Raw genomic sequence first — 26,426 nt, 5'->3', positions numbered from 1 at the left:
AAATATGATTTTCAATGTACTAACCCGTTATATGATTCAATCTATTGATCACTTGAAGAGAGCTCATCATATTTACTCTCTAGCACTTCCAAATGTCCTTTTAGTGATTCATTTTCTTTTACAGTAGCATTCAGTTTTTCCAATAATGCAGCTTTAGCGGAGTTACCACCTTTCAACTCCTTAGCGGTTATCCCACCACCAAATCCAACTACATGACTCTTTTGTTGAGGTCCGAAACACCTTTCTACAACCTCAATATTTGTAAGAGACAATTCAGATTGCACCAATTCTTTAATTTTATCCTGTAAAATAAAAAATTATTTAATTAAAATAACACAACACAATAAATAAATAATATAAATTGAAATCTATCAATAAACATACATATTTCTCGCTGGTTTTCGGTTCGACAAGCTTGTTGTTCTTCTTATGAGTCTCAAAAAAATAGTTGCCATATCTGGTGGATTACCATCTTTACCTCCATTCACATTACAATAAACAAGTCAAAGTAATTTTTGTAACAAAGATGAGGTTTCTTAATAGAATTATAAGATTTACTCACCAATTCATAAATGATCTCCCTAATCGGTTTACTACCCGTACGATGAGGCATACTCAACCTAGACTTATTGACCGAGTTTCTTGTACTTTGTCTCCTAAATTAACAAAATACCAGCAAAATTCTGGTTAGCCACTTAATATAACATCATGTTAATAAATAGCTATGAAATCATACCTTAAATTTTTCAGTAAAAAAATGCTCTTTGACCGGCCATTCCCAATCACTCTTGTCTACCCCCTCTGGCACATATTTTATAGCATAACGGAATGGCTTAGACTTAACATTCTTGTGCATCGATCCTCTCCAATTGTTCCATAACTTTCTCATATGTTTCAAGACATGATCTCGTTGATCATTTATGTCATCACTGTCAAATTTGTCCTACAATAGTTAACAAGTATCATTAAGTATGAAATGACACTACAAGTTTCTTTACAAAGAAACTTGAAAAGAGTCCAATGTATTTCAACAAAGTCACATGCCAATTATCAGGAAAGCACGTTAAGACAAGACGAGGACCAAAAACAACTGATTGCTCTCTTCTGGCGGAAGGGTTCTCATGTAATTTCATTTTTCTGCACATGAAATCCACATTTGTACAGGGCCTAAGAGGAGATATGTTACTGGAGTAAAGGTTCTTTCCATTTCCTCCGAGGAAGAAGTTCTGAAACCTTGAAGTTAATGTTCGTTATCGAGTAAACATTCTACCTTTTAGAGTGGGTAATTTGCTTTGTATAGTTTGAAGATTTGCTTGTTCCTAGTTACATGTCCCTGTTTACAATGTAAATCCATTTATTCTTTAATATCTAGAGAACTGAATCTCAATAGTTTGTTGTGGAATATGGATAGTATTCAGAGGATGGATCAGAAATAGTTTAGTTGAACTAGTGTTGTCAGGCTACTCTTACTCTACTCAGAAATTACAGAAGCTTGTTCTGTGCTGAAGCAAATCAGTCCATGTTGAATTTTCAGCAATGCAAGTCAGTCAAAAATATTCTCCTAATTCCAAAATTTGAATTGATTGGTTTATATTTCATTGGTTAGGAAGCTATAAGCTTTTATGGAAAGATGATGGCATCGTTGGAGTAAGTCCCTTGAAAGACAAATGAAAAAGATGAACATTTAACTCATTTACGGACGTTTAAAAATCAGCAGAGGTATAAAAAGAAGAAGAAACTGAGTTAACATATTGTATTAACAAGTAGAAATGGAGAAGGCAAATCAAGAAAGTAATGCTTAAAATCTTCACCGTAACAGCTTCCCACATGTGTTGCAGCTTATATTCTTCGATATCTGCCCATGAGTGTACACGTAATGGGCACATATTACGATCACGGACTAATATACCTAAGTGTCTCGTAAATGAGGCATGATGCTGCCCAACAACCCTATTGTGGTAGAAAGTGGCGCAACTTTTCTCCAACTTTGAGTCCTGCAACTTTTTTACACCTATTCGTTCCTCTCACTTTTTTTACTTTTTCAGATTCACATGGCCCTGCAAATTGCCATTTAACTCAAATATAAAAATAGATCTTGTAAAATAACAGCAAAAAGATCTTATAGCTTGAGATAATAAAAAGAGTATCACCTTCAAATATTTGATCAAAACCAGGAGGCGCAACATTTTCTCTAACTTTGAGTCCTGCAAAATTTTTACACCAATTCGTTCCTCTCAGTTATTTTACCTTTTCAGATTCATAAAGCCCTTCAAATTCCAATTTAACACAAATATAAAAATAGATCTTTTACAATAAAACCAAAAAAATCTTATAGCTTGAGATAATAAAATACTTATTTCACTTCTCAGAGTATCATGCATCTCTTCTTCTTCGTGAGGTAAAAGATCAGTATCACCTTCAAATGGTTGATCAAAACCAGGAGGCACACCATTTTCTCCAACTTTGAGTCCTGCAACATTTTTACACCAATTCGTTCCTCTCAGTTATTTTACCTTTTCAGATTCACAAAGCCCGTCAAATTCATATTTAAGTCAAATATAAAAATAGTTCTTATACAATAACAACGAAAAAATCTTAGAGCTTGAGATAATAAAATACTTATTTTACTTCTCTGAGTGCCCTGCATCTCTTCTTCTTCGTGAGGAAAAAGAGTATCACCTTCAAATGGTTGATCAAAACCAGGAGGCGCAACATTTTCTCCAACTTTGAGTCCTGCAACATTTTTATACCAATTCGCTCCTCTCAGTTATTTTACCTTTTCAGATTCACAAAGCCTTGTAAATTTCAATTTAAGTCAAATATAAAAATAGTTCTTATACAATAACAACGAAAAAATCTTATAGCTTGAGATAATAAAATACTTATTTCACTTCTCCGAGTGTCCTGCATCTCTTCTTTTTCATGAGGAAAAAGAGTAACACCTTCAAATGGTTGATCAAAACCATAGGAGGCGCAACATTTTCTCCAACTTTGAGTCCTGCAATATTTTTACACCAATTCGTTCCTCTTAGTTTTTTTTACCTTCTCAGATTTACAAAGCCCTGAAAATTCTAATTTAACTCAAATATAAAAATAGTTCTTATACAATAACAAAGAAAAAATCTTATAGCTTGAGATAATAAAATACTTATTTCACTTCTTCGAGTGCCCTGCATCTCTTCTTCTCCATGAGGAAAAAGAGTATCACCTTCAAATGTTTGATCAAAACTAGGAGGCGCAACATTTTCTCCAGCTTTGAGTCCTGCAACATTTTTACACCAATTTGTTCCTCTCAGATTTTTTACCTTTTCAGATTCACAAAGCCCTGCAAATTCCAATTTAAGTCAAATATAAAAATAGTTCTTATACAATAATAACGAAATATCTTATAGCTTGAGATAATAAGATACTTATTTTACTTCTCTGAGTGCCCTGCATCTCTTCTTCTTCATGAGGAAAAAGAGTATCACCTTCAAATATTTGATCAAAACCAAAAGGTACAAGACTATCATTATGAGTTAGGTTATTCAGATTAGAAGCTAATACATTCAAAACTTTATTTTTGCTAATCAAACCTCGTTGTTCAGCATTTACTCTTGTAGAACCCATTGCTCTGAAGCTTTGTCCTCGCCCCCTTGCTAAGGTACCAGGTGGAACGTACACATGCTTAATACTCTTCGAACTTGATTCCATTTTAGACTTCTGATATTTTGATGGATTCATGTCAACCTAGCAAAAAAAGAAATTGAGTAATAGATGTCTATAATATTAGTATTATCATATATGAACATATGAAGGTCTTTGAAAGAAGCTAGGAAATTACATGGCCATAGACAACAGTAATAAAGATAATTTACAAAAACATGACGCACAAGAACCTGGAGATAAACAAATATTTAGCAAGTCATATTCATCATATAAGAACATATAATCAGTTAAGAGAAAATCCACTGGTATATTTTTAGAATCTTTTGCTGAACTTTTAAATCAAATGGAATCCAGTACGAAACTTCCCTCATCACAAGCGAATTTCCTAATTAAATAAAGGAGTTGATAAATATCCAAACCTTCATGAGTTCTTTTCCTTTTCAGTTGTGAAGAATGATCTAACTCCTCTAAATCATCAATACTTTCGTGCAAAACCTAAAAAGTATCACGAGGTTGAACTTTTCGTACAACATGCCAACCTTTATTGGAAAGATCGTCAACGTAAAAAACTTGCGAGGCTTGGTTAGCTAATACAAAAGGCTCGGTTGTTTTCAGAAATCGCTAGCGGTTAACACTTACAAAGCCATATTCATGTATTTTAACTCCCTTTTCTTGGTCATACACATCAAACCACGTACATCGAAATAAAACTATTCTTCCTTCACCAACAAATTGTATTCTAGTATATCTGTTAGTTCTCCATAGTAATCAATGTTCTTATTCTCCACATCTGTCTCTCCAACTACAACCACCCCGCAGTTCTGAGTTCTCAAACCTTTATCATAATCTTTCACTTGAAATCTATATCCATTAATAAGGTAGCCTCGATGACTTGTCACGTATGGCATGGGACCACGTGACAATGAGAGAAAATCTACCTTTTTTTTACTCTCATCACATTTGTGTAATCCTGCAACCTATCAAGATCAAGCACATAGTTTAGCAAATAATATTTATATACTTGGTTTGAAAAATATGCATGTTAACTAGTATTTACCTTCTCTTTTAACCAACTAATCAATTGCCTATCAGAATTTTCTTGAGAGGTATCAACTGGAGTTAGTGAAAACTCTCTACAAATAATTAAAGCATAATAATATGTCATTTTAATTAAAAAAAATAGAGAAGGTAAATAAAAGTAAATTATTGAAACAATTCATTACTTACTCAAGAAATGGTTGAATTTTATCACAATTCTACAAAATATAAATATATGCTTGCTCCAGTTCATTTGAATCAAGTTTGTGTGGTTTGCCACCTCTTAAAGCTCTTCCGGGTTGACAAAAAATTGTTAAACCTCCATCAGATTCTACAATACCACCATCATAATTTTGTTCAAGGCGATTAAACTTTGTTTCCATTGTATGTATATATCTTGAACATAAGGTCATACATTCAGTTGCTAAATATCCCTCTGCAATAGAACCTTCTGCGCAAACCCTATTACTAATAAATAGTTTCATAAAGTATATCTATCGCTCCATTGGATACATCCATCGATATTGAGAAGGTCCAGCAATCTTAGCTTCATTAGCTAAATGAATTGACAAGTGCTCCATGACATAAAAAAATGTAGGAGGAAAGACTTTTTCTAGCTTGCACTCAGTTATTGGGATTTGGGCATCTATCTGCTCTAATTCATCCACACTTAAACATTTCTATCCAAGCACGTTGAAAAACAAAGACAACTCAATAAGTGGTTCACACACAGATTTGCATAGCATTCCTCGTAGATCAAGGTGGAGTAAATGTTGTAGAACAACGTGGCAATCATGACTTTTTAAACCTGAAATTTTGCGATCTTTAAGGTTGACACACTGGGAAATATTTGATGAAAATCCATCTGGGACCTTTAAGTTCTTCAAGAAACTGAAAAAATTGTCCTTCTCTTCAGGAGCTAATGTGTAACATGCCGTTGGTAAGTCATATTTATCCCCAATTTTTATTGGATGCAATTCTTTCCTAATGTTCATTGCTTGCAAATCTAACCGAGTATTTATGGTGTCTTTGGTTTTCCCTTTGATATTTAAGATTGTCCCCAAAATATTATTACATATATTTTTCTCAATGTGCATTACATCTAAGTTATGTCACAATAAAAGAGTTCTCCAATATGGGAGATCAAATAAAATACTCTTCTTATTCCAATTATCACCCCTACTCTCATGTAATATTTTAATCTTCTTCTTTGGATCCTTTGTGTCACGACCCCAAACCGGACCCGGTTGTGATGACGCCTCTCGTGAAGATAAGGCCACCCGACGCAATTCTCAAATTCATTTTTAACAACTTAATAAGTCAATTAAGTCATTTATAAGAATAAATCCCCAACAAGTATAAATTTAGCAAAATAGAACAAGTGCGGAAATAAATACAGCCCGACATCGGGGTGTCACAAGTCACGAGCATCTACTAGGGTCTAAATACAACTAAAAATTCTGAAATGTACTAAATACAGACTAATGAAATAAAGGGGGAGAAAAGCAGTGCTGCAAACATCGGCAACTACCTTGCTAAACTCCGATGACTCTGCCTTCGATCAACCCATACCCGCTATCGGGTTTAGAAATACCTGAATCTGCACACAAGGTGCAGGGAGTAAATTGAGTACTCTGACTCAGTGAGTAATAATAATAACTAAAGACTGAGTGATAAGAAATCACGAAAAGTGCATCAACATGCTCTATAGAAGTAGTACAAAACCAGTGAGAAAGCAATGAAGCTGTGAAATCTCTTAAAGCATCTTAGCTCAATTTAAACTTCTTTAAAAATGACTTTTTAATAGTTACGCAATTGAATGCAAAGCAATTAGTGTAGATAAGCACAGAAAATCCGCCCATCGGGCATAAATACACAATTAAACAGGTAAATGACAGGCAAATAAGAAAGATAACACATAAGGTTCGCCCCTCGGGCACAATGTCAACAAATCTGCCCCTCGGGCTATATCTCAGAACAATACCAGCCCCTCGGGCAATCACATAGAACAATACCAGCCCCTCAGGATATATCTCACATCATAATTGGTACCCGCGCTCACTGGGGGTGTGTAGGCTCCTGGAGGGGGTACGGCCCAAGCACAATATCAAGCCATCTCGTGGCATCATCTCTATGCTCTCGGCCTCATATCAACAAGCCACCTCGTGGTGTACATATCTCTAGCCCTCAGCCTCATAATCATATTCAGCGTATCACCGCTGCGGTGTGCAGCCCGACCTAAAAGTATCCTCACAACACAGGCCCTCGGTCTTACTTAGTCAAAAATTACATAAGCCGCTCGGGCAACAGTAAAACATGATGCTCAGCCCAAAATATAATTTGAAATATCATTTCAAGTGTTAAAGCAGAGTAAACATGGATGAGTTTTGAAAACAGTAGAATATAGCATGACTAAGTACAAGTTTAAAGTCAAAATAGTGAAGAAATATCAGTAAAAATCCCCGAAGGGTTCAAATAGTTGGCATTCAGCCCAAAACATGATGATAGCAGATAGTTTCCAATCAAATACGTAGTAAAACAGTCATTCGGGATGGACTAAGTCACAATTCCCAATAGTGCACGACCCCACACTCATCATCTAGCATGTGTGTCACCTCAATATAGCACAATGATGTGCAATCCAGGGTTTCATACCCTCAGAACATCATTTACAATCATTACTCACCTCGATCGGTCTAAACTCTCGCCCGCGATGCCTTTGACCGCATGAATCGACCTTTGGATGCTCCAAATCTAGCCACAATCAATACATAACCATTAAAATATGCTAAGGGAACAAATCCCACTCGAAAATATCTAATTTACATCAAAAAAACCCGAAATTGCTTAAACCCGACCCCCGAGACCATGTCTCGGAATCCGATAAAACATACATCAATAGAATCCTCGTCCTCTCACGAGTCTGTACATACCAAGAACATCAAAATCAGATGTCAATTGCCCCTTCAAATTCCCAATTTACACTCTCCAAAGTCAAGTCCTAATTTCCCAATTGTAGGCTTTAATTTTCACATGTTTCATGATTAAATAAGTAAGAATCAACATAGAATCGAGTATTGAGTTCACAAATCTTACCTCTAGGTGTTATATCTTGAATCCCTCTTCAAATCCTCTCAAAAAACTCCAAAATCGCCCAAAATGGTGAAAGATAGCCTCAAAATCACGGACAATGGCTATTTAAACATTATGCCCAGGCATCAAAAACCTTTTTCGTGAACGCGGTCAAAGCCTCACGTTCGCGAAGCACAATCCAGCTTTGACCAGAAATCCTTCTTCGCGAACGCGTCTTGCCACTCGCGAACGCGGTGCTTCCACAGACTAAACCTTCGCAATCGCGTAACCTCTCTCACAAATGCGATGAATAAACACCCTGAAGCTCAGTTGCCCAATTCCTTTTACGCGAACGTGGTCCACTTCACGCGAACGCGATGACCAATCACATAGCCCTTCACGAACGCGGAGCCTGCCTCGGGAACGCGAAGGCTAACTTCCAGCCTTCACCAGCTAACCCTTCGCGAACGCGAGGGCCTACTCGCGAATGCGAAGGCCATTTTCTCTGCAACATTGATCAACAATTTCTGCAACTTTTCAAACATGAAATGGCCCGATGGACCACCCAAAACTCACTCGAGGCCCTCGGAACCTCAAATAAACATGCCAACATATCCCATAACATCATTCAAACTTGTTCCAACCTTCGGAATGCTCAAAACAACATTAAAACACCAAATTTGCATCGAATTCAAGCCTAAGAATTTTAAAATCTTCCGAATTACGCTTTTGATAAAAAAACCCAACCAATCCATGTCTGAATGAGCTGAAATTTTGCACACACGTCACAAATCACACAACGGAGCTGCTACAATTCCAGAATTCCATTCCGACCTCTATATCAAAATCTCACCTATCAACCGGAAAACGTCAAAAATCTCAATTTCGCCAATTCAAGCCTAAACCTTCCACGGACTTGCAAAATTCATTCCGATCACGCTCCTATGTCCCAAATCACCTAATGGAGCTAACCAAATCATAAAAATTCTGATCCGAGATCATATACCAATAAGTCAAATCTTGGTCAAACTTTTCAAATTTCAAGCTTCAAACTGAGAATTGTTCTTCCAAATTCATTCCGATTACCCTGAAAACCAAAATCAACGATTTTCATAAGTCATAATATATCACACGGGGCAAGGCATGCCCGAGAACTGGCGAGCAAAGTGCAAAAGCTCAAAACGGCCGGTCGGATCGTTACACTTTGTTAGTTGTAACCCATCTAAATTAGCCACTTGATCAAGTATATCATCACCAGACAACTGTTTTGGTGGTAATCTTCGCTCCTTAGTGCCATCAAATGATGCTTCATCATTCCTCCATTTGTGATTAAGAGTAAGAAAGCATCTATGGCCTATATAGCACTGTTTTTTACAATTTTGTAACCTAATTGAGTGAGTTTCTTTATTGCAGCATGGGCACGCTAGTTTTCCCTTTGTACTCCATCCAGAAAAATTTGCATAGGCGAGAAAGTCATTAATGGTTCATAATAAAGATGCATGTAACACAAAGTTTTGTTTAGTTGACGCATCAAAGGTCTGCACTCCAGATTCCCACAATTCCTTTAATTCCTTTATCAAAGGCTTGAGATAGACATCAATAGCATCTCCAGTACTCCCAGGACCATGAATAATCATCGACAAAATAAATTTTTTATTCTTCATGCATAGCCAAGGTGGTAATTAATAAGGAATAAGTACCACATGACAAATGCTATATGGAGTTTTAGAATTTCCAAATGGTTGAAACCCATCGCTAACCAACCCAAGTTGAACATTACGAGGCTCGGATGCAAAAGATTGATGAAGTTTATCAAACGTTTTCCACGCTATTGAATCAGCTGGGTGCCTCATTATTCCATCATCAACTCTTTTGTCATGGTGCCATCTCATCAGAGTAATATTTTTGAAGACATAAATAATCTTTGAAGTCTTGGCTTTAAAGGAAAATAACGTAAAATTTTGTATGGTATCTTTTTCCTACTTTTAAATTTGGTTTCCCCGCTATGTTTATCCTCCTTCCATCTAGATGCAGCACAAACTTTGCAAGACACAAGAGACTTATCATCATTCCAGTATAACATACAATCATTCTTACATGCATCACTCTTCTTGTAAAAAAGCCCTAGGTGCCGAATTACCTTCTTTGCTTCGTAATATGAATTTGGCAAGTTTGATCCATCCGGCAATAAATCTTCCTTCAAGAGCTTCAACAACATTGTAAATGACGCATTACTCCAATTACCAATACTTTTGATATGAAGCAACTTAACCAAAGTAGAAAGTTTAGAAACTTTTGAATCTTGGTACAATGGTTGCTCAAAATCTTTTAAGATCCTATAAAATCTTTTTGTTTCAATATTTGGTTCCTCCTCCAACTGCCCATCACCATCATTGTTCATATTGTCTCCTTCAAAAGTGGGATATAAATCTCTTAAAATTTCATGTATTTCATCCTCACCATCACCCTCTTCAATGATCTTATCATCTACAAATTCATAATCTGAAGAAGACTCACCTAATCTCTTCCCATGGTGATACCAAAGGGTATAATTTTGGACCATTCTGCTATTAAATATGACCTAACCAGCTCACGTGTTCCTAAAATTGCACTACAACATTTGCCGCATGGACAATGTATTTTGCGTGTTCTCCCAATCTTTTAAAAGCATAATCCAGAAAGTTCTCCACCCCAAGTATGTAAGCGTTATCAAGTCGATCATGAATAAGTTTCATCCATTGCTTATCAGGTGCCATAATCCAGTGCATATACAAAATTGATATACATATATAGTCAACCAAAAAATATTAGTATGGCAATGAACAAGAAATGAACATAAGCAAATAAAAACATATTAGTCGCCTTTACTAAGGAATATTAGTCAATCTACGATCGAACATTATTTTTATAATCCGTTTGAATAATTTCTCACATCCATCATTTCACTGGCCTATATCCCATGTAACAGCCTTAATTTTTACAATAAAGAATGAATAAATATGTTAAATTTTTAGTACTTTTGAAAATTGAGAATATATTTTTGTAAGGATTTTATAAATAAGCTACAAATGAACTGCAATTCTTCATAAGAATCCTTCAGTTATATTGAGAATTCTAATATGCTTCTTTTCTTTTTTACCATACGTGCTAGCAAATGTTATATAATTCGTTGTTGTCAAATCATTATACAAGTGCCATCCTTGGAAAAAGAACTATACAATATGGATTTCATTTTAGAAATCCACAAAATCTATACAACTGTTCAGGTAAATTCCTTTGCACCAGCAACATTTCCCACAACGTGGGGTCTAAATTCCTTTGCACCAGAAGAAGAAAAGAGAGAGAGAGCGAGCAATCCATGTGTATATATGCCTTTCTGAATGTTTAAATTGGTAAGTGCTTCAACTTTGGGACAATATCTGGTCTAATAATAGAATACCACTTACTTTATTATCTTATGAGTGAAGAACTGTGGTTATTAGGAGCTAAAAATTGGTCATCTCCTCTGTCCCCTCTGCATCTCTTTATCCTTTGATTCTGAAGCTGATACTTAGAATATAGAGCTGTGAATCACCTTCTATTTCTGTATATTATCTACAGTTTCATTTTGAAGATTTTTCTCATCAATTAGCATCACAAGAGCTGCCATTAAATTTCCTCGCAATGATCACACATATGATATGTTAAATCTCTTAAGGTGTAGATCATACAACTGACGAATTTAAACCAGCAGTTCAGTAGATGGGCAACAGAAGTTATTGTAGTTGCAAGCTAGTGAAAATCAACAAGCTGCTACTGTGCATGCATCTGGTAAAAGTTTAGCTTATATTCAGTTGTCGTTAATGGGATTGATGGAGTCCTAGTTGAAGTAGCCTTGTGCAAGATTCAGAGGTTGTGCCAGCTGATGTGTAGGCTATTAAATCTACCAAGGTTAATAGTGTTGTACCTGGGCATCTTCAACAGGTTTTACAAACAGCTGCTGCTACAATTGATACAAGTGATCCTACGCCTAAAGGTACTGTTTTGAAAAGGCCAAATGTGTCTCAAGAAAGGATACATGATCGAGGAGTTTCACTGGTGGATCAAGGAGGCAACAGTGGTAAGATTGCTGCTAAAAACACTGTGCAGATGAGTGATGATCAACAGAAAATTCTTGTCAAATCTAAACTTCCTAGAGACATCCCTGCTGCTACAGCTTTGGTGACGATCTACAAGGTTGTAGGATCAGCTTTACAAAATCACATAAATTTGAATACGGGGGAGATCAAGCTAATGCTACTGCACTTGAAATGGTTGAAAACCCATCAGTTATTAAACCACCACTGCACTTGAAGTCAAAAACCAGCAGGTTTGAAACCTACTGCTGTGCATATTCAAGGGCAAGGTATTAAAGGTGTGAAAGTTTTGGATAGTGCAACTGATGCAGGTGTTAAGGCAAAGGAAACAGCTGGGAAGCCACAACAAATTACAGATGATCAAGCAAAAGATAGAGTACAAGTAGGAAAGGAGAAAAAAGATGGGCAGTTGTTTGTGAATTCAGGCAGAACTGGTGCAGTTCCAGCACAATCTGCTGCACAATCTACCAAACCTAATGAACTATTGGAACAGGTTACAAACTCTAGTAGCAAGAAAGGAGTGGATGTGAATAGAAAGGAAGGCTGGAGTTCAGAACACACAAAAAGAAGGCATCAGTTGGAATTCTTTCTCAAAATCGATCTGCTGGTGACAAACATTTTTGTAGTACAAATGCTTATGATGTTCTGGTGGGGGAGGATCGGCTAACAAGTGCCAACATAGAGAAGGATTCAACACATAAGAATGGGCAGCTTGTTGTAGTTTCCAGTAACTCTATTGCACCTGCTAATGTTAATCTTACTACAATTGGAGCTAAAATTCTGGAGAGCATGAATCCTTTGCAAGTTCTGCCTGGGTTTTTGCATAATCCAATGAAAGGACTGTCTCTTCAAGAGGTGAAAGAAAACATTGGCATAGTTAGGGTCGGTTTGAATATATCCCAACATGATATCCCCTCCAATGATTTGTTTGATCGATATGGCGACATGTTACAAGTTTCAAACATCTAGCAAACTTTATCCACGATGTCGTCGGCAACAAAACAACCAAAAGGAGGGGCTGACCAGACAAGAGAAGAACATGATGACATGATAAGTGAAGATGAGTTGAATGATGAACCTGTCCAGAATTTAAACGAGCTACAGGAGGCAGTTAACTCTAAGCATAAGACATGGGCTGACCAAGTAGAAGAGTATGATGAAGGTGAAGAAAATTATGTTGGTGATTCCCAGGATCTAAACACTCAAGAAAATGGTTCGTCAACACGACAAGGGGGTAAAGCAAAGGAAGGGGCGGTAACTGTGGTTGGGCAGGTTGCGAGTCCATCTACTAGTGTGCAAAGTAAGACAGTTCAGTCCTAATGTTGCTGCTTTTCTTCTAACTGGACATCAACTATCAGGTACGGTTTCTAAGCTTAATTTGATCCAAAAATCTATTGGACAGGTAGCTATTACAAGTGGAGTGGCTGCACAATATTATTTGACTCCTACAAATATCCTCTAAGCTCTTTTAGCTCATGACATGGATAACTTAAAAGCTCTTGACAATCCTAGGAACGAAAAGAGCTCTAGTTCCCAGATATCCCTGCTGCTACCGTGTTAGCAAGGATTTACCAGGCTATGGGATCAACTTTACAAAACCATACAAGTTTGCATAAGATGGGTGATCAAGCTAATACTGCTACAGTTGATATGGTTGAAAAACCAGCAGTTATTAAACCTACTGTAGTGCACGATGAAGGGCAAGGTCTTGAAGATATAGATGTTTTGAGGTAGTGTAGCTGTTACAGGGCGTGATCGAGGAAACAATACTAAGAATCATGTAGTAGTGGCAGTTGAAAAAGTTGAATTGAAGCAGCTACTATAGGTTCGAAGTTGGAGGCTAATGTTGCATTGAATACAACTGGTAATCGACCTACTATTAGGGATCCTAAATCTAGTGCTGTAATTGTTGTAGTTCAAAAACCAGTAGGTTTTTTAGCTAGTGTTACACAAGATGAGGGGTAGGAACGTGAAGGAGTTAATGCAAGAAAGGTTTAAGCCCAAATGCACACGCTTTTGTACCATTCATGCAGTAGCAAATTGCAACAGTTGGCTTGGGGAATAGATCTAATTCTAAGATGGGCCAAAGAAGATAGGTATGGCAGATGGAACAGTAAAGAATATAGATGGAGAGGACTAGACAGTTGTTACTCGATCACCTGCTAATCAGCAGCAAGCAGTGATGCATCGATCACCTAAAAATAGGAGATCTCCAGGTCTGAAAGACCAGGTCATAACATCAAAGAATATCGAGTTTTCTAACTCGTTTGAAGCATTGCTCAATGAGCATGATCATGTGATAAATGAGGAGGGAAAGAATGTGCAGCAAGTACTTTATGATACAGTTCAAAAACTGCCACCTCTCCAGTAAGTACAACATATCTAACATACCCTTCATCATTCTTTCATATTGATCTTTTGCACTACAATTGTGACGACCCGACCAGTCGTCTCATAAGTTACTGCTCTGTTTCTCCCATTCTTGCTTCTTATTGCTTTATCTATCAGTTCTATATGTGATCGGGTTGGTTGGCTCGGGTACGGAAAGGATTTGATAAGGTTTGAGATACTTAGTCTCTTTTTGAGGAAGCTTAAGTTGTAAAAGTCAACCGGATGTTGACTCAAGTGTTTGAGGGCTCGGATGTGAGTTCCTATGGTTCGGATAGCTTCGGAAGGTGATTTGGGACTTATGAGCGTGATCGAAATGAGTTTTGGAGGTTCGGAGTAGATTTAGGCTTGAATTGGCGAAGTTGGTATTTCTTCGATTTCTGGTTGGTAGGTGAGATTTTGATATAGGGGTCGGAATGGAATTTCAGAGTTGCAGTAGTTCTGCGGTGTTTATTGGGATGTGTGCAAAGTTTCAAGTCATTCAGACGTGGTTTGGTTGGGTTTTTGATCAAAAGCATAATTTAGAGGATTTTGGAAACTTAGGCTTGAATCCGATGTGTTTTGGTTGATTTGATGTTGTTTGAGGTGTTTTGAAGATTGGTACAAGTTTGAATAAGGTTATGGGATATGTATGTGTTTTTGGTTGAGGTCCCGGGGACCTCGGGGTGATTTTGGATGGTTGACGAAGAAGTTTGGAATTTTTGAAGAAGCTGCAGATTTTCTGCTTCTGGTATTTCCGCACCTGCGGATTGGGAACCGTAGGTGCGATGTCACAGATGCGAGGAAGGGAGCCGCAAAAGTGGAAAGGAGCTAGGGAGGCAGAAACCGTAGAAGCGGTTGGAGGACCGCACCTGCGATGGCGCAGGTGCGGATATTGGATCGCAGATGCGGGAAATGGGAATTTAAGTGAGGACCGCAGATGCGGGAAATGGGAACCGCAGAAGCGGTAAAGTGGCCGCAGATGCAAAATCCCTGGGCCAGAAGGTATAAATTGTTTCCTTCGCGATTCTTTTGAGCTATTTCATCATTTTTAAGTCGGCTTTGGAGCTTTTTGGACGATTTTGAAGAGGAATTTCAAAGGAACTTCATTGAGGTAAGGATTTTGGCCCTAAAAATTGTCCCTATGGTATTATTTCACGGATTAGAGCTATAATTAATGGAATTTAAGGGTTAAAATTGGGGAAACTAGGGCTTAGTATTGGAGACCTAGACTTGAGGATTTGAGGGACCCATTGTTGTCGGATTTTGGTACTTTTGATATATATGAACTCATGGGGAGATAAGAAAATCATTGATGTGAATTTTATCGAATTCCGAGATGTGGGCCCGGGCGTCGGGTTTTTGTAATTTCGGGATTAATGTGGCAAATTGATTATTTTTGCTTGGGCTTCGTTCCCTTCACATATTTTGATGCCGTGATTCTGATTTTGGATAGATTAGACGTGAGTGGAGGCCGATTCGGGGGTCAAAGGCGTCGCGGGCTAGAGTTTTAACCAGATTAAGGTGAGTGATGATTGTAAATGATGTTCTAAGGGTATGAAACCCCGGATTTGCACATCGTTGTGCTATATTGAGGTGACACACATGTTTGATGACGAGCGTGGGGTCGTGCCCTATTGGGGATCGTGACTTAGTCCATCTCGAACGACTATTTTACCGCATATTTGACTGAAATCTGTTTGCTATCATCATTTTTTGGGCTGAACGCCATATTTGGGCCTCGTGCCAACTATTTGAACCCTTCGAGGATTTTTATTGTTATTTCCTTACTATTTTGACTTTATACTTGAACTCAGTCATGTTATATTCCACTATTTTCATACTAAGCCATGTTTACTATGTTTTAACACTTAAGTGGTCTTTAAATGATAACTGGGCTGAGAATCATGTTTTACTACTGCCGAGAGGCTTGTGAGGATTTTTGACTGAGTAAGGCCGAGGGCCTATGTTGTAAGGAAACACTGATCATGTTTGTGAGGCCGAGGGCCTGAGATGTGTACGCTAGGAGGTGGCTTTTTGATATGAGGCCGAGAGCCTAGTGATGGTGCCACGGGATGGCTTGATATTGCGCTTGGGCTGTAAGGGGCCCCTCCAGGAGTCTGCACACCCCCATTGAGTGCGGGTACCCATTGTGATGTGAGATATAGCCTGAGGGGCTGGTACTGTTTTGAGATATCGCTCGAGGGGCGGATTTGTTGATACTGTGTCCGAGGGGCGAACCTTTATGTGTTTATCTTCCTTAATTGCCTGTCATTTACCTACTTAATTGTTGAAAAGTCTTTTCATGAAGTTTAATTTGAACTAAAATGCCTTTCACATATCTTTACTAATTTACTGTTTTTACCGATTTTACTGCTTCATTATAGCCTGTAATGTGCCTTACGTGATTTTATGCTTTCAGTCTTTATTTATGATTATTACTCACTGAGTTGGAGTACTCACTTTACTCCATGCACCCCATGTGCAGATTCAGGTTATCTGGTCCCACTCCTGAGTATTGATCTTTCCAGCTCAGGCGGATCCGAAAATTCTCTAGGTAGCTGTCGGCGTTCGCATCCCAGAGCTTCTTCCCTATCTTATTTCTCCTTGTTTTAGTTTTGTATTGAACCCTGTTGACTTTTCTTGATTATTCTGGATTTTTAGATGCTCATGACTAGTGACACCCCGATATCGGGTTGTGTTGGGTTGTTCTTCCGCATATTTGTACTGTTGACTGCTTAAATGTTGGATTATTTACCATATTTTAGACTTAATTCTCATTGTTAACTGCTTAAAACTGAAATAGGTAAGTGTTGGCTGGCATTGTCTTCACGAGAGGCGCCATCACGACCGGGTCTGGGTTTAGGGTCATCACAAGTTGGTATCAGAGCCTAGGTTACATAGCTCTCACGAGTCATGAGCAGGTTTAGTAGAGTCTCACAGATCGGTACGGAGACGTCTGTATTTATCCTCGAAAGGCTGCAGAACCTTTAGGAAAAACTTCATATTTTTGAAATTCTTGTCGTGCAAATTTGTTGATCTGAGTACTAAAACTTCTACTATTCTATTCTCTCACAGATGGTGAGGACACACGCTACCGATCAAGATGGACGACCACCAGTACCACCAGCTGTGGCTAATAGAGGTCGAGGACGCGGTCATGGGCACGGTGGAGGTAGATGTGTGGCCCACACAGCAGCTAGGGCAGCACCTGCAAATCTACCAGCCGCCCCAATTCAGGATTAGGTCCTAGGTATGGACGCTCCAGCAGCACCAGCTTAGGCGGTCTCAGCTACTACAGCCGCAACTACTTCTCAGGCCCGGGGAGGCAATCAGACTCCCGCCGCTAGCACACCTGAGCAGGTCGTGCAGGGACTTCAGACACCGGGGGCACATCTAACCCAGACAGTTGTAGCTGCTCAGGACTATGTAGTTTCTACCATGCCAGAGGACGAGCAGTGTAGGTTGGAGAGGTTTGGTAGACTTCAGCCTCCAACCTGCAGTGGTGCAGAGGGAGAGGATGCCTAGGGTTTCTTGAAAAAGTGTCAGAGGATGATTCGTACAGCAGGTATTCTGGAGATCAGGGGGATCGCTTTCACTACTTATCAGTTTTTTGGAGCTGCCTTCACTTGGTGGGGAGATTTTGAGAGGCGTAGGCCTGTTGGTGCAGCACCCCTTACCTGACAACAGTTCTCCGTTCTCTTTCTAGAGAAGTATGTGCCGCAGTCTCATAGAGAGGAGCTGCGCAGGCAGTTTGAGTGGTTGTGTCAGGGAGAGATGACTGTGACGCAGTATGAGATAAGGTTCTCTAGTTAGCTCGTCATGCTATTTGGTTGGTTTCGATAGATAGAGAGAGGATTAGGAGGTTTGTGGATGGCCTCACTTATCAGCTTCGTATTCTCATGAGCAGGGAGAGGGTGACTAGTGCTACTTTCGAGGAGGTTGTGGTATTTCCTGTGAGATTGAGTCTGTTCGTCGCTAGGAGCGAGAGGAGAGGGAGGCCAAGAGGCCTCGAGGATCTGGTTGTTATAGTGGTACTCATTCGAGAGGTTAGTTTCAGCACGACAGAGGCCATCTGTTCAGCCATGCTCAGCCAGCTCGCCCTAGGTTATCGTAGGGCATCATCGGGTTATGGTTGTCACGGTTCTCATCAAGGCCAGTCATCACTTAGTGCCCTTCTAGCTCAGAGTTCATCCCGTGCTCCATCAGTTCAGAGCTCTTCTATGCCAAGTGCATCTGCTAGTAACTCTGGTGCGAGGGGTTCCCTTCAGTCCCCTTCTCCAGCACCTAGGAATTGTTATGAGTGTGGAGAGATGGGTCTATATGGAGGCAGTGCCCTCGTCATCTTACGGGTTTATCTCAGTAGAGGGGTCAGTCATCGGCTTTAGCGCCAATTACTTCATCACCACTCGCCCAACCAGCTAGGGGTGGAGGTCAGTTAGCTAGGGGTCGCCCCAAAGGGGGAGGTCGATCAGGTGGCGGTCAGGCCCGTTTCTATGCACTTCCATCTAGACCCGATTTTATTGCTTTAGATGCTGTTATTATAGGTATTGTCTCAGTCTGCCACAGAGATGCCTCTGTATTATTTGATCACGGCTCCACCTTTTCTTATGTGTCATCATACTTTGCTCGTTATTTGGGTACGCCCCATGAGTTTCTTGCTTCACCTGTTCATATATTTACCCCGGTGGCAATAATGTTGTTGTAGACCGTGTGTACCGATCGTGTGTGGTGACTATTAGGGGTCTAGATACCCGAGTGGATCTTTTATTATTGTGTATGGTGGATTTCGATGTCATTTTGGGCATGGATTGGCTATCTCTGTGTCATGCTATTCTGGACTGTCATGCTAAGACAATCATATTGGCTATACCGGGTATGCCACGGATCGAGTGGCGAGGTGTGACTGATTACGTTCCTAGTAGAATGATCTCATTCTTGAAGGCCCAGCGTATGGTTGGGAAGGGTTGTCTTTTGTATCTAGCCTTTGTAAGGGATGTCGGTGCTGAGACTCCTAGTATTGATTCTGTTCCAGTTGTGAGGGATTTTCCCATTGTGTTTTCTGCAGACCTGTCGGGCATGCCATCAGACAGAGATATTGATTTTCGTATTGATTTGATGCCGGGAACTCAACCCATTTCTATTCCACCGTATCATATGGTACCAGCGGAGTTGAAGGAGTTAAAGGAGCAGCTTTAGGAACTCCTTGAAAAGGGGTTCATTCGGCCTAGTGTGTTACCTTGGGGTGTGCCGGTTCTATTCGTGAAGAAGAATGATGGCACTATGAGGATGTGCATTGATTATAGGCAATTGAAAAAGGTAACAGTTAAGAACAAGTATCCTTTGCCTCGCATTGATGATTTATTCGACCAACTTTAGGTAGCGAGAGTATTCTCCAAGATTGATCTCCGTTCGGGTTATCACAAGTTGAAGATCAAGGACTCGGATATTTTTAAGATGACTTTCAAGACCCGATATAGTCATTATGAGTTCTTAGTGATGTCTTTTGGGCTGACCAATGCCACAACAGAGTTCATGCATTTGATGAACAACATGTTTCGGCCTTATCTCTACTCGTTTGTCATAGTCTTCATTGATGATATTCTGGTGTATTCACGTAGTTAGGAGGAGCACGCGGAGCATTTGAGAGTTGTGTTGTAGAGATTGAGGGAGGAGAAGCTTTATGCAAAATTCTCCAAGTGTGAGTTTTGGCTCAGTTCAGTGGCTTTCTTGGAACACAGGGTGTCCAGCGAGGGTATTTAGGTTGATCAGAAGAAGATAGAGGTGGTTCAGAGTTGGCCCAGACCGTCCTCAGCCATAGAGATTCACAGCTTTTTTGGTTTGGCAGGCTATTATCGCCAGTTTGTTCCGGGATTCTCATCTATCGCATCACCCTTGACCAATTTGACTCAGAAGGGTGCTTCATTTGTATAGTCGGATGAGTGTGAGGAGAGCTTTCAAAAGATCAAGACAACTTTGACCACAACTCCAGTGTTAGTTTTTCCATTATCTTTAGGTTCATATACCGTGTATTGTGATGCTTCGAGAGTTGGTATTGGTTGTGTATTGATATAGGAGGGTAGAGTTATTGCTTATGCTTCTCGTTAGTTGAATCCCCATGAGAAGAACTACCCCGTTCATGATTTGGAGTTGGCTGCCATAGTTCATGCGTTGAAGATTTGGAGGCATTACTTGTATGGCGTGTCTTGCGAGGTGTTTACTGATCATCATAGTCTCCAGCACTTGTTCAAGTAGAAGGATCTTAATTTGAGGCAGCGGAGATGGTTGGAGTTGCTAAAGGATTATGATACCACTATATTGTACCATCCGAAAAGTCCAATGTGGTGGTCGATGCTTTGAGCCGAAATGTAGTGAGTATGGGGAGTTTGGCATATATTCTAGTTGGGGAGAGACCTCTTGCAGTTGATGTTCAGGCCTTGGCCAATCGGTTCGTGAGGTTAGATATTTCGGAGCCCAGTCGGGTATTGGCTTGTATGGTTTCTCGGTCTTCCTTATATGATCACATCAGAGAGCACCAGTATGATGATCCGCATTTGCTTGTCATTAAGGACAGAGTTCAGCATGATGATGCTAGAGATGTGACCATTGGTGATGATGGGGTGTTGAAGATGCAGGGCCGGATTTGTGTGCCCAATGTGGATGGGCTTCGGGAGTTGATTCTGGAGGAGGCCCATAGCTCGCGGTACTCCATTCATCTGGGTGCCGCAAAGATGTATCGGGATTTGAGGTAGCATTATTGGTGGAGGAGAATGAAGAAAGACATTGTGGGGTTTGTACCTCGGTGTCTCAATTGTCAGCAGGTGAAGTATGAGCATCAGAGACCAGGTGCCTTGCTTCAGCGGATGGATATTCCAGAGTGGAAGTGGTAGCGGATCACTATAGACTTTGTAGTTGGACTTCCACGGACTTTGAAGAAGTTCGATTCTCTTTGGGTGATTGTGGATTGACTGACCAAGTCCGCGCACTTTATTCCTGTGTGTACTACTATTCTTCCAAGAGGTTGGCAGAGATCTATATTCGGGAGATTGTTCGATTGCATGGTGTCACATTTTCCATCATCTCAGATAGGGGCACTCACTTTACATCGCAGTTTTGGAGGTTTGTGCAGCGAGAGTTGGGTACTCAGGTTGAGTTGAGCACAACTTTTCACCCTCAGACGGACGGGCAGTCCGAGTGCACTATTTAGATATTACAGGACATGTTGCGTGCTTATGTCATTTATTTCAGCGGGTCATGGGATCAGTTTCTACCACTTGCAGAGTTTGCTTATAACAACAGCTACCAGTCGAGTATTCAGATGCCTCCATATGAGGCTTTGTATGGGAGGCGGAGTAGATCTCCAGTTGGTTGGTTCGAGCCCGGTGAGGCTAGGCTATTGGGGACAGACTTGGTGCAGGATGCTTTGGAAAATTTGAAAGTGATTCAAGAAAGGCTTCGTACAGTGCAGTCGAGACAAAAGAGTTATGCTGATAGGAAGGTTCGGGATATGTCCTACATGGTTGGTGAGAAGGTTCTGTTGAAGGTTTCGCCTATGAAGGGTTTCATGAGATATGGGAAGAAAGGTAAATTGAGTCCTCGGTTCATTGGCCCTTTTGAGGTGCTTCGGAGGATTGGGGAGGTGGCTTATGAGCTTGCTTTGCCACCCAGCTTGTCGAGTGTGCATCCGATATTTCATATTTCTATACTACGGAAGTATATTGGGGATCCGCCTCATGTTTTGGATTTCAGCACGGTTCAGTTGGATGATGATTTGACCTATGATGTGGAGCCAGTAGCTATTTTGGGTCGTCAGGTTCGAACATTAAGGTCAAAGGATATAGCTTCAGTAAAAGTGCAGTGGAGAGGTCGGCCCGTGGAGGAGGCTACCTGGGAGACCGAGTGGGAGATGCGGAGTAGATATCCTCAACTGTTTGAGGCTTCAGGTATGTTTCTTGACTCATTCGAGGATGAACGTTTGTTTAAGTTGGGGAGGATGTCACAACCCGGCCACTCGTCTCATGAGTTACTGCTCTGTTTCCCCCATTCCTACTTCTTATTGCTTTGTCTATCAGTTCTATATGTGATTGGATTGGTTGGATCGGTTACGGAAAGGATTTGGTAAGGTTTGAGATACTTAGTCTCTTTTTGAGGAAGCTTAAGTTGGAAAAGTCAACCGGATGTTGACTTAAGTGTTAGAGGGCTTGAATGTGAATTCCGATAGTTCAGATAGCTTCGGGAGGTGATTTGTGACATAGGAGCGTGATCGAAATGAGTTTTGGAGGTTCAGAGTAGATTTAGGCTTGAATTGGCGAAGTTGGTATTTTGGCGATTTCCGGTTGGCATGTGAGATTTTGATATAGGAAGGGAGCCGCAGAAGCGGAAAAGAGCTAGGGAGGCAGAAACCACAGAAGCGATTGGAGGACCGCACCTGCGATGGCGCAGGTGCAGATATTGGATCGCAGATGCGGGAAATGGAAACTTAAGTGAGGACTGCAGATGCAGTGGTCTTGACCGCAGAAGCGGTAAAGTGGCCGCAGATGCGAAATCCCTGGGCCAGAAGGTATAAATTGTTTCCTTCGCGATTTTTTTGAGTTATTTCACCATTTTTAAGTTGTCTTATGAGCTTTTTGGACGACTTTGAAGAGAGATTTCAAGGGACCTTCATTGAGGTAAGGATTTTGGACCTAAAACTCTTCCCTATGGTATTATTTCACGGATTAGAGCTATAATTAATGGAATTTAAGGGTTAAAATTGGGGAAATTAGGGCTTAGTATTGGAGACCTAGACTTGAGGATTTGAGGGACCTATTGTGGTCGGATTTTGGTACTTTTGATATGTATGAACTCGTGGGGATAACAAATCCATTAATGTGAATTTTATCAAATTCTGATATATGGGCCCGGGGGGTCAGGTTTTGGTAATTTCGGGATTAATGTGGTAAATTGATTATTTTAGCTTGGGCTTCGTTCCCTTAGCATATTTTGACGCTGTGATTCGGATTTTGGATAGATTCGACACTAGTGGAGGCCTATTCGAGGGGCAAAGGTATCGCGGGCTAGAGTTTTGACCGGATTGAGGTGAGTAATGATTGTAAATGATGTACTGAGGGTATGAAACCCCGGATTTGCACATCGTTGTGCTATATTGAGGTGGCGCACATGCTTGATGACTAGCGTGGGGTCGTTCCCTATTAGGGATCGTGACTTAGTTCGTCCCGAATGACTATTTTACCGCGTATTTGACTGAAATTTGTTTGCTATCATCATGTTTTGGGCTGAACACCGTATTTTGGCCTCATGCCAACTATTTGAACCCTTCGGGGATTTTTATTGATATTTCCCCACTATTTTGACTTTATACTTGAACTTAGTCATATTATATTCCATAGTTTCCATACTGAGTCATGTTTACTATGTTTTAACACTTAAATGATCTTTTAAATGATAACTGGGCTGAGAATCATGTTTTACTATTGCCGAGAGGCATGTGAGGATTTTTGACTGAGTAAGGTTGAGGACCTATATTGTGAGGAAACACTGATTATGTTTGTGAGGCCGAGGGCCTGAGATATGTACGCCACGAGGTAGCTTGTTGATATGAGGCCGAGAGCCTAGTGATGGTGCCACGAGATGGCTTGATATTGTGCTTGGGCCGTAAGGGGCCCCTCCAGGAGTTTGCACGACTCCCGAGGGTGGGAAATCCCGGTAGTGACAGCACACCCCCAGTGAGCGCGGGTACCCATTGTGATGTGAGATATAGCCCGAGGGGCTGGTATTGTTCTGAGATATTGCTCGAGGGGCGGATTTGTTGATACTGTGCCTGAGGAGCGAACCTTTATGTGTTTATCTTCCTTAATTGCATGTCATTTACCTGCTTAATTGTTGAAAAAGGCTTTTCATGATGTTTAATTTGAACTAAAATAACTTTCACATATCTTTACTGATTTACTATTTTTACCGGTTTTACAGCTTCATTATAGCCTGTAATGTGCCTTACGTGATTTCCTGTTTCAGTCCTTATTTATGATTATTACTCACTGAGTTAGAGTACTCACTTTACTCCCTACACCCCATGTGCAGATTCAGACGCATCTGGTCCCGCTCCCGAGTGTTGATCTTCCAGCTCAGGCGGATCCGAAGATTTTCTAGGTAGCTGTCGGCGTTCGCAGCCCAGAGCTTCTTCCCTATCTTATTTCTCCTTGTTTTAGTTTTGTATTGAAGTATGTAAACTTTTCTTGATTATTTTGGATTTTTAGATGCTCATGACTAGTGACACCTTTGTATCGGGCTGTGTTGGGTTGTTCTTCCGCATATTTGTACTGTTGACTACTTAAATGTTGGATTATTTACCATGTTTTAGACTTAATTCTCATTGTTAATTGCTTAAAACTGAAATGGGTAAGTGTCGGCTGGCCTTATCTTCACGAGAGGCGCCATCATGACCGAGTCCGGGTTTAGGGTCGTGACAACAATTGAGATTGAAAACCGAGACATACTACCAAATAACTTTAGCCAATTCTCATACCCCATACCTCTGATAAAATTTGTATAGTTTAAAACAAGAATCAAGTTTCACAAAAAAATTCCATTCAAGCAGGACATCGTATATAAAAGGGATGATTGAAAATCAATAATATATCAGATTGAAATAAGCAATTAACCAGCAAACCTCATCGTAGAATCAGTCAATATATAGATAGAAACATATTTTGTATTTTGTGTCATTCTTTCACCAAAGTGAACACCAATATCCATATACATACAAGTGTCATCACAACCCTATAGTTATATATACGACAACTAAAAATTATCAACTTTAATTTTAGGACGACCGACATTTCGACAGTTATACTTGGCACTCAGTGAAACTGATAGTACGAAATTGACCTTTAGAATAAACTGTTAGAGAAGATGATTTAATCGTGATAGGAGATATAGCAATTGCTCATTCAAAACAGGCATCGCTCAACAGATGCCTTTTCTAGCGAAATTATTACTCAATTCACATAGAAAAGGGTAAAATTTTGAACCTTACTGTGATGAGAAGAACCTCAAAGAAGAGCAGTTGTTGTCAATGAAGGTGACGAGCAGCTTCTTTCGTTAATTCGCTGAATTTTACCAACTCTGATTATTAGAATTTGTCGTAGCACAATTCTCTGCTAATTCGTTCAAAACAGAGTTTACCAACTATTAGAGAAGTTTAAGTCGAACTCTTACGGCTTTTTCCTTTTTTTTTGCGGTGGGGTGGGGTGGGGTGGGAGATTTGGCGGATTGGGAAAAAAAGTGGGAAAAGTTTGCACCACTTTTTCGTTAATTAATAATTATTAACGACCGGATGTGTTATATTTTAATGACTGAATATAATCCCCTCGTTAATATTGAGCGAAAAATTAGTTTAAACGACCGGAAAAAATTTGGTTGCTATAAATACACTTATAACGATCGGTTTTATGTCCCTTCGTTAATAATGGTCGTTAAAAATCAAATTTCTTATGGTGTTTAATCCTTGAGACTAAGTGTCTCAACTCATTCCAAAACTTTTTCGGACCCGAACCAACTACCCGACAAGTCACATAACAATAATTAAGAAGGGAATGAGTAGTAAATAGGAAAACATAACTACACCTCTCAAAATGACCGGCCGGATCATTACAGGAGTGGAGGCAGGAAATGAAAGTAGAGTACGATGCTTTGATAAAAAATCAGACTTGGGAACTGGTACCGCAAGACCCATCCAAAAATGTTGTCGGCTACAAATGGTTGTATTGGAACAAGAGAAAAGTAGATAGTTCAATAGGCCATTTCAAAGCTCATCTAGTTGCTTAATGGTCCATGCAACGCGTTGTCTTAGACTTTCATGAGACATTCTGTTCTGTTGTTAAACCAACAACGGTCAGGTTAGTGCTATCTCTAGCTATGCAACACAATTGGCTAATCCATGAACTTCTTGTCAATAATGTTTTTCTATAAGTAAAAATGGATAAAGAAGTTTTTATGTCTCATTCCCGAGGTTTTATTAATCCGCAATTTCCAACTCGTGTTGCGAACTGAAGAAGGCTATTTATGGCCTCAAACAACCCCCCCCCCTCCCCCGGCTTGATATAATGCTCTGCGTGAACATCTGTTGAAAATGCGTTTTGTTAAAATAGAATCCGACACCTCTTTATTTGTATGGAAGCATTTGGC

The 26,426-nt window shown here is 39.9% G+C and overlaps 1 long non-coding RNA gene across 1 annotated transcript; it reads left to right on the top strand.

Annotated features, from left to right (window-relative positions):
• The first annotated feature begins 10,978 nt into the window (after positions 1-10,978).
• On the top strand, positions 10,979-24,559 carry LOC104221510 (uncharacterized). Its single transcript, XR_709744.2, has 3 exons — positions 10,979-13,231; positions 16,729-16,797; positions 24,321-24,559. It is a non-coding gene; the product is annotated as an uncharacterized lncRNA (long non-coding RNA).
• The last annotated feature ends 1,867 nt before the right edge of the window (positions 24,560-26,426 follow it).

This window comes from Nicotiana sylvestris, chromosome 8 (genome assembly GCF_000393655.2).
Source record: "Nicotiana sylvestris chromosome 8, ASM39365v2, whole genome shotgun sequence".
Classification (NCBI taxonomy): domain Eukaryota; kingdom Viridiplantae; phylum Streptophyta; class Magnoliopsida; order Solanales; family Solanaceae; genus Nicotiana; species Nicotiana sylvestris.
This window is presented reverse-complemented; position numbering and strand designations above follow the sequence as displayed.